At 37.6% G+C, this 13,695-nt stretch overlaps 2 protein-coding genes and 1 long non-coding RNA gene across 3 annotated transcripts in view; 2 read left to right on the forward strand and 1 right to left on the reverse strand.

Annotated features, from left to right (window-relative positions):
• Positions 1–13,695, forward strand: part of LOC118429432 (tubulin-specific chaperone D-like) — a 140,749-nt gene that overhangs the window by 63,780 nt on the left and 63,274 nt on the right. The window lies entirely within an intron of this gene.
• The window catches only part of LOC118428464 (glycine receptor subunit alpha-3-like), a 52,985-nt gene that overhangs the window by 38,997 nt on the left and 293 nt on the right, over positions 1–13,695 (reverse strand). The window lies entirely within an intron of this gene.
• The window catches only part of LOC118428465, a 54,350-nt gene that overhangs the window by 16,411 nt on the left and 24,244 nt on the right, over positions 1–13,695 (forward strand). The window lies entirely within an intron of this gene.

Here is a 13,695-nt window from a genome sequence, read left to right on the forward strand (position 1 = left end):
CATAGCACACAGGATTTATATGGATTGAAACTTCTTCTTTATCTAGCAACCCATTTTAGATACTGCTAAAAGGGTAGGCTTTATTTCTTGACTGTCAGCTGTCTGTACATGTATATTGACAGCTGACAGTATAAAGCCTACCCTCTTACTACTGTCAGTCATGAGTCCGTATATATAGACTGACTGACAGTAGGCTAGGCTTTGTTTGTTGACTGTCAGCTGTCTGTACATGATATTGTATATGGCACTGTATGTGAGTAGGCTTTGAAAGATTTTGTCAAGGTTTTGATTCCTTCTCTACTTAAATGTGCAGATACTGCAAGAAAGATGGGTTCCAGGTACCTTGGGTTTAATTTCTGGTAAATATAGAGATACCCGTGTGAACCCCAGCTGTCTGTTGAAAGGATAAGGAAGATGTCTTAAGTACATCAGGAAGGAAGGATTTTGGTAAGCTTACTTGGTTAGCACACAATAGTGGACACAGCTTATATAATCAATCCTTAGGGCTGTAACCTTTCTGTGCTTCAGTTGTGCAACTTTTACAGTCTACATGTAACGCTAGCTCACCTTTTGTCCATTGGGTAACCTATATCCATTACTTTTAAAAACAGGGTTATTAGATTGATGATGTTGGTTTATAATTGCAATACAATTTAATGTATTTTCAAGATATTGGAGTTTGAAACTGCCGCCCGTCGATTTGATATCACTAGACATCCTTCTTCAACTACAACGGATATAGGTTACCCCGTGGAGAAAGGTGAACTAGCGTTAGATCTCAGCTTCTAAACCAGCCAGATCCAGGGCAGGGCACTAAGTACTGGTCACTCTACTGTGAAACCAGGCTAGAACATCAGTAAATTTTGTAGTTGTCTGAAGGACAAAATTTTCTTTCAGAATACATAGATTTTATAACTATTTATTAATCATCATCATCATCCTTTGTCCGCTGCTGCACAGGCAACATTTATTTTAAGGCGACATTAAGAAGGTTGACTCTATAATCTTAAAGGCAGAGTCTGCTCATGATACCTTAAAAGTATATTTGTATGTTTGCGTGAACATGATTGTGTGTGTGTGGGAATGAACATAATTGTGTAAAATGAAACTACTTGAATACGTTTTGGTGTATCTGTACAGCAGTCAAAATCTGTTAGTAGCCCAAGAAAGTTTTACATGTACTAGAACTGTTGAATTGTAAATTTACTCAATACCTTGCGGAACCCATAATGTTACATAAGGCACACATTTGTATTCCCGTGCACACAAGCAATCAGGAAAAAGGAATTAGCTGGTAGAAATATTTATGCCTACAGCACATTTATGCTGAGGCAGATCATTTTACGTTAATTGGGTGTGCACACAAATTGCTGATTTAATGATTCCAGCAAAGCCTCTAGAAGTAATTTTACAACTCCCTTATGGTGAAAGTCTTGAAAGTATGTGTAGCAAACACAAGTCATTATCATGAAAGGTGTCAGAACTTTTTCATACCAAAATCAATGTTGTAAATGAAAGATATTTGAAGGAAATGGCTGTTAACTATTGGAATTGACATACCCTTTGTCCAAATTAAAATGATACTTTGTATTAAGTCTTCAGCCCGTTGCCTCCTTGAAAGTCATACCTGAAAGTCCCTTCAAGTTGATAGGGAATTCTCCCCGAGGTAATTAAAAGCACCAGTATTTGCTGAACACAGCAGCAGAAATAAGTTATGTTGATGGAGTATCTGTGCACCTAGCTAATGGTTTAGCCACATATGCTACATTAGATTGTGGACTACGTAATTACGTCTAGAGCCTTTTGTGGCTTGGAATATCACTTTATCTACGACTCTACTGTGAAATATAAAGAGCTTGACATGTATAATTGAATTTTCTTTTGATAAGGAATTTGCTGAAACTGACACCACATAACAAGTATGATTTTCAACTTGATAAAAAATTTCACTCACTTGTGGCCAGAAATATTACAAACTTTCCTTAGATTAGATTGAAATTTATCATTTATGGAACTTACTTGAAAATGTGTGACAATTTCTTTTGATAAGGAATTTTCTGAAACTGACAAATTGAATATATATCAAAAGTTAATTCTCCAAGCAGAGGTTGGGTCAGGGGAAAGAAGTGGTTGTGATTTCTTACTGCTCAGGAGAGAAAGCAATGCAGCCTGCATCACAATTCAAGCAATTCAAACAATTCCGGCCAAATTTGAAGATTGGTAATTAGAGCTTGCCTAATTTCAAAACCGCCGGAGCGTCGACGGTATCTTTCACTGAAAACCTGACCCGTCACATATTGGACGGGGCTAGGGCAACGTCTGTCCAACACTAATGATTATAAATCTCATATGTGATGGTAGTATCTCTTGGACATGGATGAAGTGACAGTTGGCTAACCCAGTAAAAGGTCAATTTTTGAGCAACTATTATCATTACGAGGGCAACATTGCCGATGCCTCACTAAATTTAAGCACAGCTTCCAGGGAACCGCAACCGTCGGCCAAGCTGCTAAAATCGTCCGAAGCTCGCGTAATCGCCAGGATATTGGTCGCTCTTCATCTGGAAATGCCCATTTGGAGCTCACCGACACGACGAACGAGCTTAATTCATGAAATTCTGGCTACGACTATCCCCCAATACAGCCTCTGCTTGGAGAGTATCAAAAGTTACAGTTTAGATTTTGTGTGCTCACCAAGTTGCATCTTTCTCTTATTCTACTTTGCTATTATCTCTGACAATGTTTTGTCAGCTAAACGCAACAATATGAGTAATGGTTATTGGATAGAGATTTTAACGTTCCAGGGGGACCCAGATGGCCAGTATATGAGATAGAACTAATAGCAATACAATGATGGAATAGGTAATTAACATGACAAATGTGGCATGCATCCTGATTGAGATAGCATCCGGGGAAACAGAGTGCTAAATTAGAGCTACAATGTACTTCTGTATCAATTCAAAATACCTGAGTATGTTTAGGAGAAGAGTAATAGATATTATTTTGTTTTTATGATATGTATTATGTATATAAAGAGAAAGAGAAAACGGAGATTCTGATTTGTTCCATTAAATTTAAAAGAAGGACAGAACTGTTCAACTCCGATTCATGTAACTTAAGATAAATTGATTGACTTGAAATTTGGGAATAATAGATAAAACAGCTGAATATTGAAAGAAAAACGCACAACAATTTTGTGGTTGTACAACATTGTATGATTAATGTGATTGTGCCCTTTCTGATATCTAGTATCTGCCATTATGATATAGATAAGTGTCACCCACCGCCTGCCTTTCCTAAATTACACGTTAGTCTTTATTTGTCAATAATAGTTATTATTCTAATCATTGTTTAGAATCCTTGTATAATGATGATTATGATTAGATCATCTGTTTGTCCATCAACGTACATTAAGGTAGTCCTTGTTCCTCCATTAATAGTATAAAAAAAACTTCACCTGAAGTTGTAAGCACTTGATTTGTACTTGTACTCTGTACTTCCCATCTTACAAATCCTAATGCTACGCTATTTGGGGTGCATATGTCATTTGTTGGTGTGTGGTAAGCCTTTGAAAAATGACTTCAACAACTGGAATTGCAGGTGAATAATGTTTGCCCTTTGAAGGAATTTGGTGGATTGTTGGTGTTGTACATTTGCCTTTCTATTTCTAATGGAAATAATGTAATTAAAAGATTAAGCATTTTAGCTGGAGAGAAATTGCCCTTTTAGGTGCATTTGTTTCAGATCATAGGTACCATTACTCAATTTTCTCAAACAAAGTTATGACATAAACTTTGTTCACATGATAGGAATAAATGTACTATGTAAGTTGGGATATTACTGTTTTTGGAGTTATGTTATTTTAAGCTCTGGGTTATTTTGTTGTCCAAAAGTTGTCTCATCACTCCATTGCAACGTTGTTTTTATCATCATAATGAATTTTGACATTTATCCAATGGTAATATTATTATTTTCTAAATTTTCGTTGGTAATGTCAGGGTCACAGGGCCAATCCGTTGCCCAGCCAGGCAGGGAACGAAAAGTACAAAATTGTACAAAAAATCACATAAAGGCAATGAAATAATTATGCAAAATATAAAAGAAAATTGTCTTGAGCATGATTTGCATATTTTGATATACACGAGGTCCTTGATTTTCCATTCCTGCAACAGCCCCAGTTTGGAAATGTGAGACGCTTAACTTGCAAATCACCCCTGTTAGTGGTCATGGTATATCCCTATTGCCCTGGAATCTCCTGGTCTAGATCACTCTAAACTGGCTTCCACTCTGGTCTAAACCAGCTCCAATCTGCCCAAATCTGGAATAAACCGGCTTGCTGGTCTAGATCAGTCTAAACTGGCTTCCATTCCAGTCTAAACCAGCTCCCATGTGGGGTCTATGACAATTTCTTCAGTGCGTAAAACTTCAATTTCCATTGAGGGCTTTTCAAATTTTGTAACATTCTCCTAGCGACAATTGACTGAATCATGAACGGGGCCGGGGGCAGTGAGATGTCATAAACGATGACACTTATTGTGTAACAGACACGACGCAGCTGCAAGGAGGGTCGTGAGCTTTTCTTATAGAGGTCCTGGTGTCAAATAGTCAGACTGGCAGTAACTTGGAAAGAAACGGTATTAAAGCAGACGGGGTGCAGACTTCTTGCTCGTAAAGCTGGAGACATCGGGACTTTCAGCGTTTTACAATTGACACAAGGAATTTGATGGTAGTTTATGTACATGAGATGCTATGAAATGGAAGAAGGACTTAGCGGTGTAAAAGATCATGCACCATGCATTAGATTATGTTTGTGCTTGACGTGTATAGATATAGGTAGAAAGTCATACAGGTGTTATTGTGTAAGGTAAAATGGTGACTCACAGTGGTAGAAATGTACTTATTTTACAAAATGTTCAGGCTTAGCAAGGATGTTATATAGGCAATATTTTAGAGTGTTTGCCCATTACTTTCAGGTGGGTGTTGCTTTAAAGCCTGACTGGGTCATATATGAAATACTTTAAAAGAAACCAGGTATGCCTTCTCTGTCAAGCACAAGGCACTTATGAGAAAGAGTATTAAAGCTGAACACATGCCACTACCAGTGGACTAGCCACCTAAATTGTTATAGCTTGTGTGGGCCAAATGGGCTGTAGAATATATACACCGAAAGATGTGAGAGGTTTTTCAACTTGAAAGTTAACTGTACAAGGAATGTCAAGTCCAAACTATTTTAAAAATGCCCAACATATGTCTGATGTTATGCTAGAATTATTTTGAAGTATTCTCGAGTTTGCTTGAGATCTAGACTGAAGTACCATTGGGTTCCTATGCATCCATAAGATGTAGCTTTAGTATTGCATTTTGATCCTGGTAATTTATAACTTCCGTTGCGAGCGGTACCTCGGCGACTTCCGTTGTGCTCTCCTCAATGTGTTGGAAGCGGTGCCTTGGGAAGTAAACCACAATATCAAAGGGATCACTGTAAAAAAAATGGAGAGAGTTTGTCCCAAGACAGCCCTGATGAATTATTGAGTGCTGACAGTTACGCTCTCCGATAAACTGCTCCTGTCTCGGACACAACATGAATTATTTCTCACCAGTTTTAAATTCTTAGACTGGCTCATTTTTTGTTTGTTTTTTCGTTTGAATCATTCCGATTATAGTTTTCGTTGCTTGTCGATGACTCGTGTAGTTTTGCACAACGTACGATTAAGTCATATCCGAGCCTGCAGACATGCCGTTGGTTACATTCGGCATTTCATCAATAATGTAGACAGCCTTCTGTTTGATGTATTCCCTTATTGATCTTTAGGTGGTAAAGTAGCTGGAAACTACAGACTCGCCAACAATTTGAATATCTTCATTTGAGGGCTATCGCGTCGAAAGAGCGAGCAAAATGGCCACCTCCAATCTCAGATATCCTCTTTTCGTGCTTGTTAGGCAGTGCATCATTTTGTTGACCACTTAGGGGTAACATTACACACGGATGGATAAAGAGGTGCGATGGTTAATGAATTCTGCTTAATTTGTCCGCCATCAATGGCCTGAAGTCTGCTGGGATGCCTCCTTTGTTGCTTGGTTGATTATAAAGTGATGGAACAATGGTCAGTCCTCCCGGAGCACTTAACATAATCAGATTGTCAGTTTGAATGGAATCTAATACTGGTACTAGTAAGAAGTCTAGGAGTCATTTAAAGATTCCACTACCATTCACTCGAAAACATATGAGAATGGCACAGTATTAATTTTGGAAATGTCTTTTCTTAAGACTTGCACTTGCTCTTCCTTTTGTTTACCATGCTGCTATTGATAATTATTAATTTTGTACTCTACCATTGAACACTAATCTTTTGAAATAGTCTAATATCAGTACAATGTAACTTTCATCACAGGTTGAGTCTGCATCAGTACATGTACACAATGTTCAGTCTTGAATCTAATTATAACATGGTCATTAGCATATTTCTAGAAAGTTACAGGTGTTTTCTACTTCAAAAAACTCCCACTCTTTTGCTGTACTTTTCCACTTTATGTTGCCTTACATATACTGTGTCCTTTCATTCGAATTCTGCTCGTACATACATGTAGATAGCCAGTTACTGAATGATTTTACATGCGGCTATAAATGTCTGTTAAAAAAGACACCCCTCTCTCGCCCATATTTTCATATTAGATGGAACAGTCCTGGCCATTTGATCATGATTGTGAACCCAGGTGCCGTTCTCAGTTCAATCTTGATAAAGTCCTAAATATGATAAACTATTAGGAACGTTACGTTGACCTTTTTATAGCATCTTGTTAAATGGTGACCCCTCCCACGCTTCCTGATATTGACCTTTAGGTCCCCCTAGTCTCTGATTGCAATTGATTATCTCTACCCCCATAAGACAACATTAACATCCTTAGTGTTCTGTCGTTGGCTGTTCAGACAAATAGCAATAGCATACGCGGTATAAAAGGGAATTTAGCCTGGTGAATCTCCGTCATACTAAAATTGTGCCATTTTCTTGAATAAGTGTTTTGTTGTTGGCTAATTCATACAATAGGACAGTCCTAGCACACTGGCAATAGAGAGAATTTAGCCATCGGCAAGTAAATTGGTGTGCTAGAATTGATGTTCCATTTTTGCCAAAGACAATACATTTCACAGAACTGGTTTGAGTTTTGGAAAAAAATTCTGATAGAAACTTTATACATTTCAATACTAGGTAGATAGATTTCAGAATCTGATAAATGAAGTTGTTAAAATACATGTTCGAAAAATTGGACCTGAATACAATTGTCTAGTGGTCTGTCTTCACCAATATTGCAGCATTGTAACCTCTTAATAGTACGTCTGAGAAAGTCGTAGAAAGGATTCCTGCAGGAAACTAACTAGTAACAAGGGAGTCCGTGATGCCCCTGTAACTTCCTCCACAGGAACAGCTGTATAGAAAAAGAGATATAGCAGCTATCTCGGCTGATTCTCGGTGCTTTCATGGTAGGGTAGCCACCATTACTCACTCTCTTGTAGCGCGGGAAAATCTATATTGCCGGCAGAGCGTGCATGCCAAATTTCGGAGCTGCTGCACTTCTTCATAGAAGTGTTCTAAGTGGAAATGGGTGCAGCGCTACCGGGCGGGTAGTGGGTGGGGTTGTAGTTAAAGCTTTGAAAAAATTTGAATACCCTCGAAGGTTGGATGTGATGTGCATGAAATAAGAGATGGAATGACTGTTCTGATAAATGTATAAGGACAGAGCAAGCCTTATATAGATCTTGCAGTCACTTCCATGTAAGTAAATAGAGCAAATAGCTTTTGTTGTGATTAGATTAATTTTGTTTGTTGAACTTGCCCTTGATGAAAAGCTGTTGTATCTGTCAAATTATCTTGACAATATACAATGTACATGTAACGGTTTATGCTTTATAGTTACACATAGCTTACTTGCTTCCCAAGTTTTTGTTACAACTTTTGTGCAGTCATTTTCTGTTATTATTAATACATTTTTGTACTTCAAAATATACCAGTAAATTCACTGGCAAATTAGGGACTTTATGTTGCAGTAGGAGCTATAGAAAAGGAGATTTGTTTTTCACAAGTTTGAAGTTGAGACAATTCTGTAGTTTATTTTAAGTATTCCAATTCACTCGCTCACTATCCGGTTTAGTGTCTGTTGTTCCCGTCTTATGAAGGTTGGACATTGTGGGATGTTGTTCAATTGAAATATATATTTTCTGTGTCATTGAAGTGTTGTCACAAACGTAAAGCCAATCTGACATAATAGCGCTTGTCATCATTCAAAGCTTTAGAGCTCGGACTCAAGCAAGAAAGCTAGCTATTGCTTAATTCAAAGCAATTCATTATGATTTCAAATGCTATTTGATTTATACTTTTGGACCTTCTGTGCTGGTGAAGTGACCTTTTTTGAGCAACTACATGTAGTACATTGTAGTCTTTGTTATTAGATTTTCTTGTTAAACTCTTCTAGAGCTTTGAATGATGACAATTTGTATTACTTCAAATGGCATTTTGTTTGCAGCCTTTCACAGGACCCAGAGAACGTGAACATTTCACGACTTACTGTAAGGTTCTGGAATTACATTAAAATGCAGCCATGCAGCGCAAGGCAAAGGCTACATTAGCTGAACATGGAATATATATAGTCCTCTCGAAAGGTCTCCTTATAAGGTCGACTTGATTTGTGATGTTACCATTGGATGTCTGTGGCTATTAGCATTCTTTTCAGCTACGGTGTTGCCTCCCTGTTGTAACATTGATCAGTGATTTCCCTGTAGATTAATTGGGGTGCTATAGAGTCACCGTGAGAGAATGACAATGTAAATAGGTAGGGCGATAGGGCTGTAAATAGGGCTGTAAATGTCAATTCTTAAAAAAGTGTTTCATTTGCCGGTGTAAGAACTGTAAGAGGACAAAAGTATGGATTCTAAGATACGTCAATGAAGGTTAGATCTCCAGGTATACATAATAAGACGAATAAGATGCACCAAAAAGCAGTTCCTCAAGCAACTGGATGTGTTTTGGTGTATGGATTCTATATAGTATATTAGGCATCATTTTTCAGTTTCAACTTTCTTTTGTTGGCCATGTATATGAAAATTTCAAGAATATGCTTTTATAAATTATGTGAATAGGCAAATGAAGAGAGGAAGAGTGCAGATTTTGAGAAAGGAGAAGCTAAAAGGTGAACCTAAGACCCTTTCTTGGTATCATCAAGAACATGAGAGTGAATGACATAATATTATATGCATGTGGTGCCATTTGTTCATTCGCTGCCATACTGGTGTCCTTATTTGCATTTCAGTGAAGTTTAGTTCACTTAGAGAGGTCTTTCAACATTTTTACATCATGATTATAATTTAACAGTAACCTGTGGCTCAAAGAACAGCAGACCCCAAATAACAATATCTGAAGGCTTGTCCATACAATGTTAAACACTGCAAGACTGTATTGACTTACAAAATACTCCAATATGGCCAACATGACCCTTTGCTATGACGTTCCCTTCATCGATAGCAGAAATGATTAGGATCGTGAGACTGAATACGCTCCATACATAGTAGCCAGATCATTGATCCGACATGTACCAAAGTAAAACAACTTTTATCTACTTTTATCTCATCCCCGGGCATTCTATCATACTTTAGCAAAGAAAAACTTCAGAAGTATCGGTGTCAGATAATCACAAAATCAGTACAGATGATAAAGGCCGGATGAAGGCAGGCTCAATTTATTCTGGCCCCCTATCTAGATCTGGGAGTGTTCAATACCAATCAATCCTGAAGTGATGTGACAATCAAAGAGATATGAAGCAATGATAACGGTAAAGTCATTTAAAGTGGGATCAGTAGACTCTGATAGAGTTCTCACAGGCAGACCCACAAAAGGCAGCATGCATGAGCTGAAATTGTAATTAGGTTCAGCAAGATCCTATTTGCTTTAGATATCCCGACCTATAGATAATGAAGGAGTTGGACAATAGAGAGGTGATGTAGATGTAGAGTAGTGTGCGGTCATTTTGATGATCTTTCTGTACACTGGATTTTGTGTGGTGACTACATTGAAAATTATGCCTAGCATATGCTGAATGCCTTCTGCTGTTCTTGATGTCTCCTTTGTTAGAACTTTGCATACCATCAACATGCATTTTTCTGTTTGATGTTTGATTTTTACTATGCAAATTGTACTCTTTGCATACTCCAAATTATTCTTGCTAAGAATGATTGTTCTTGCATGCCAAGACTTATTTAGAATAACGCTGTTACATTGCCTTTCGATAAGGAACAAAATCTCTTGCATTGTTGCAAGTTATTATAATTATGCTTTGACTTTCAATTGATTGAATTTGTACCTTAACAGTTTGCTAACAGATGAGCATGTTACAATGTATATCCCCATAAATAAAGATCAAACTTCTTGCCATTTTTCATTCGCTAGTCGTGTAGCATTCGTTGACATCCATTATGGACCTTTTGAAGAAACGGAGAGTTTGCCAGCTTCTAAATAGAGTTGAGAGATCATTATCGTGATTACACAGGAAGTGAGTTATGAAGGTATTGCCACCACCGGCCGTTGCAATCAGCCTCAGTGAACCTCTGGCAATTTGTTGCAATATCTTTTGACTACATTCAATCTGGAGAACCCCCAGAGTAATTGATTTCAGAAGGAACTTTCTCGGTCGAGTCCGAGCTCTGGAGCTTTGAATGATGGTAAGCTTTATCATTTCAGATAGGTCTCATCGATTCCGATGCACGTGTAGCTTTTTCCTTAAGGGCCCATGAACACTTCTTGACAAAGTCCACTAGGATCGTACTGGTGATATATATGTCCTGCCAAAGAGATCCAATGTGTTACTTAGTACTGACAACACCAGTAGCACTGTCATATCTTACAGGGCTGGAAAGTCACAGTTAGGAATGTAACTGTTGATATGTACAGATTAAAAAAAAATGTGTGTACAACATAAAATACGCTGTAGAATGTGAATAAAAACCTAATTTCAAACCTCCCTGCCTCTCTTCAGAGCTTATTCAGAAATTCCATAAACTTGTAGCTACATGTATCTTGAAATTTTGAATGTCAATTTTTCTAACATTTAGATATCGAGAAATTTATGGTGTATACTACATGTGAATGTGCAATAACTATTTTGCACTGGTGCAGCCAGAGTCAAATAAGGTGCAGTGGGGCTTAATATCAATCCAGTATTTGGAGCCCTGACTTAGCATTCCTAAAAGATATGGTATGATGAGTACTATTGAGAGGAAGAACTGAAATGACAATGAGGACATTGTCAGCATATTGTCCAAACATTGCCACATAGCGCATGTGTGATTAAAGAGTGGAATCTGATGTTGTTGGCTTTTCAAGAATGAATTCATGTAGTAAGGGACATGCATGTATAGCTTTGAGGTACATATAAAAGTCCCTTTGTTGCCTTTTGTTGACTTAGTGTCAATCACAATTATTCTAATTCATATCATGTTATCCACAGTCATTCATCCAATTATGCCCAAACATTTGCTCAACTTTCATATTGTAGAGGGTCATGAATAGCAATTTCTTTATTCAATAAACATTTTGGAGTCTTTTTATTCAAAAGTTTCTGGTGCACTCCCTGGCAACTTTCTGAGGGAGCCTTTGTCTGAGAAACATTGAAATCTGCATAACATGCCCTTAATTTGCATTTATTTTTTTATGGGGTAATCTTTCTTTATTTACACAAATTAAAGGTGCATCAAAATGTCATCATTGGACATGTAATGGTTTCTAAAACCATTTACATGAAAATTTGACATTTATCCATCCTAATGCCGAAATGATTTACTCTAAATATTGATCACTATTATGTTTTAGCAAACTATTTTGCCATTTTTTTCTTGCTTGAGTGAAAAAAAAAAAGTAACCAAGGCAAAGAAGAAAATAGCCAAAATTTTGTCATAGTCTTGTATGTATACATAGTCTGTCCAAAGCCAAAGTAGCCCTGACATGTATGCTATATAAAAAGGTTTGTGCATACAAGAAATAAAAAATTGGAGCCAAGGCAAAAGAAGAAAATAGCCAAGTTGCGGTCATACATTGTAAGTATACATTAGATGGCCTTTCCTAAAAGCCAAAGTAGCCCTGACATGTATGTCATATAAAAAGGTTTGCACATACAAAGTTACCCTTCATAAAACCGGTCCTTGCCCTTTTGAATCCCCCAATGTAGGTTTAACGGGATCAGATTTAGCATTTATCGGTGCTGATAGCTGACAACAATCATAATGTGGAGAGCATCGTATCCTTTTACAGCCTACCCTCTTACTTGTACGTATTCCCGCCCGGGCCAATGAAATTAACGGGAAGCCGGTGTGGGCCCGAGCGCCAGCGGACCACGTCCCGACCTAATCCGTGCAGACAATCCCGGCAGGCCGATGAATATTTCATGAAGGGGGAAGAGCAAGCGAGGTAAAAGTTTTCTGATGGCCTGTGGATAGGGAAACGCTAACCTTGTCCGTTGGGAACGCCAATCTTTTGAAATATTTGGGCTCCAATAAATAAGCGTTCGCTAGTGCTGACCAAAGAATGATTAGCGTTAAAGATTTTTGGTCTCTCCGGAGGCTTTTTGAGGTAAGACCGTTTAGGCAGCAGGAGATGGATCAAAACTAATCATATTTGTTATGGATTATGGTATCGCTGATCACAACAAAATACATTTTAATTGCTTGTTACGTATCATAAAAATTGCATCATTTTTGTTCTTCTATGAAAAACTTGTTACATACATGTATGCTGAAGTAGCGGTAAAGAAACAGCTACATTGTTGTTTTGCTTATAATACAATTTTTTTTCAATAAAATTTGCACTGGCTGACAATAGATAATATGGCTAACAATGTTTGCCATGCACGACATGTTTTATTGAATAACTGTTTTGATGACATTTCATTCCTTTAGATATGATAACGCTTATCAGATATGATAATCATATGATAAGAAATATGGAGACATTACAAAATGTAGGGCTAAGAATTGATGATAGTAAATTTTAGTTTGTACTCAGATCAGTACGATCACAGAATAGACCTTTCTGTTGATCAAACGCATGCTGTGTTGATTTAGGGTAAATGACTTAGATAGTGGCCAACTATACATGGAAACTATTCAGATAATTTATTTTTGAAAGCAGACTTAAGGTATTTAGCTTTACAACAGTGGACTGAAGTGAAGAAAGCTGTGCTTTACCATTGTGTCATTGGAATAATAGCCGAGATAATATCATTCATAGGAAACAGTGCATCCAAATCAGCCTTTCGCACCAGGTCACAAAGAATACATCTGAAATTCTGCTTTCCTCATCTTTCATAATCGAATTCTTTTTTCCTTTAAGTGCGTCATTCCGGAGCCGCTAGTAACGATCGGCTGATCGGCACCCTATCGCTTTAATTGACACATTCGCTTCTCTTTCAGTCTACACCATAAATCATATACATATAAGTGTTTTTTGAGATAGGCATCAGAAATTCTGAAGAAGAAAACTACTTCCTGACTAAAATTAGTCTTTGCTCCTTCTTTTCTTTACGTCCCATAAGATAAGTCAATATTCCTGATTCCTGCCTTTGTGGTTTTTCCCGGTTGAATGCGAATTGCACGAGAACAGAGTGGGTCGTAGTCAATACCCAACCAATCAGGGCCGTAATTAGGCCGTAGGTTTCT

The sequence above is a fragment of the Branchiostoma floridae genome, chromosome 13, assembly GCF_000003815.2.
Source record: "Branchiostoma floridae strain S238N-H82 chromosome 13, Bfl_VNyyK, whole genome shotgun sequence".
Classification (NCBI taxonomy): Eukaryota; Metazoa; Chordata; class Leptocardii; order Amphioxiformes; family Branchiostomatidae; genus Branchiostoma; species Branchiostoma floridae.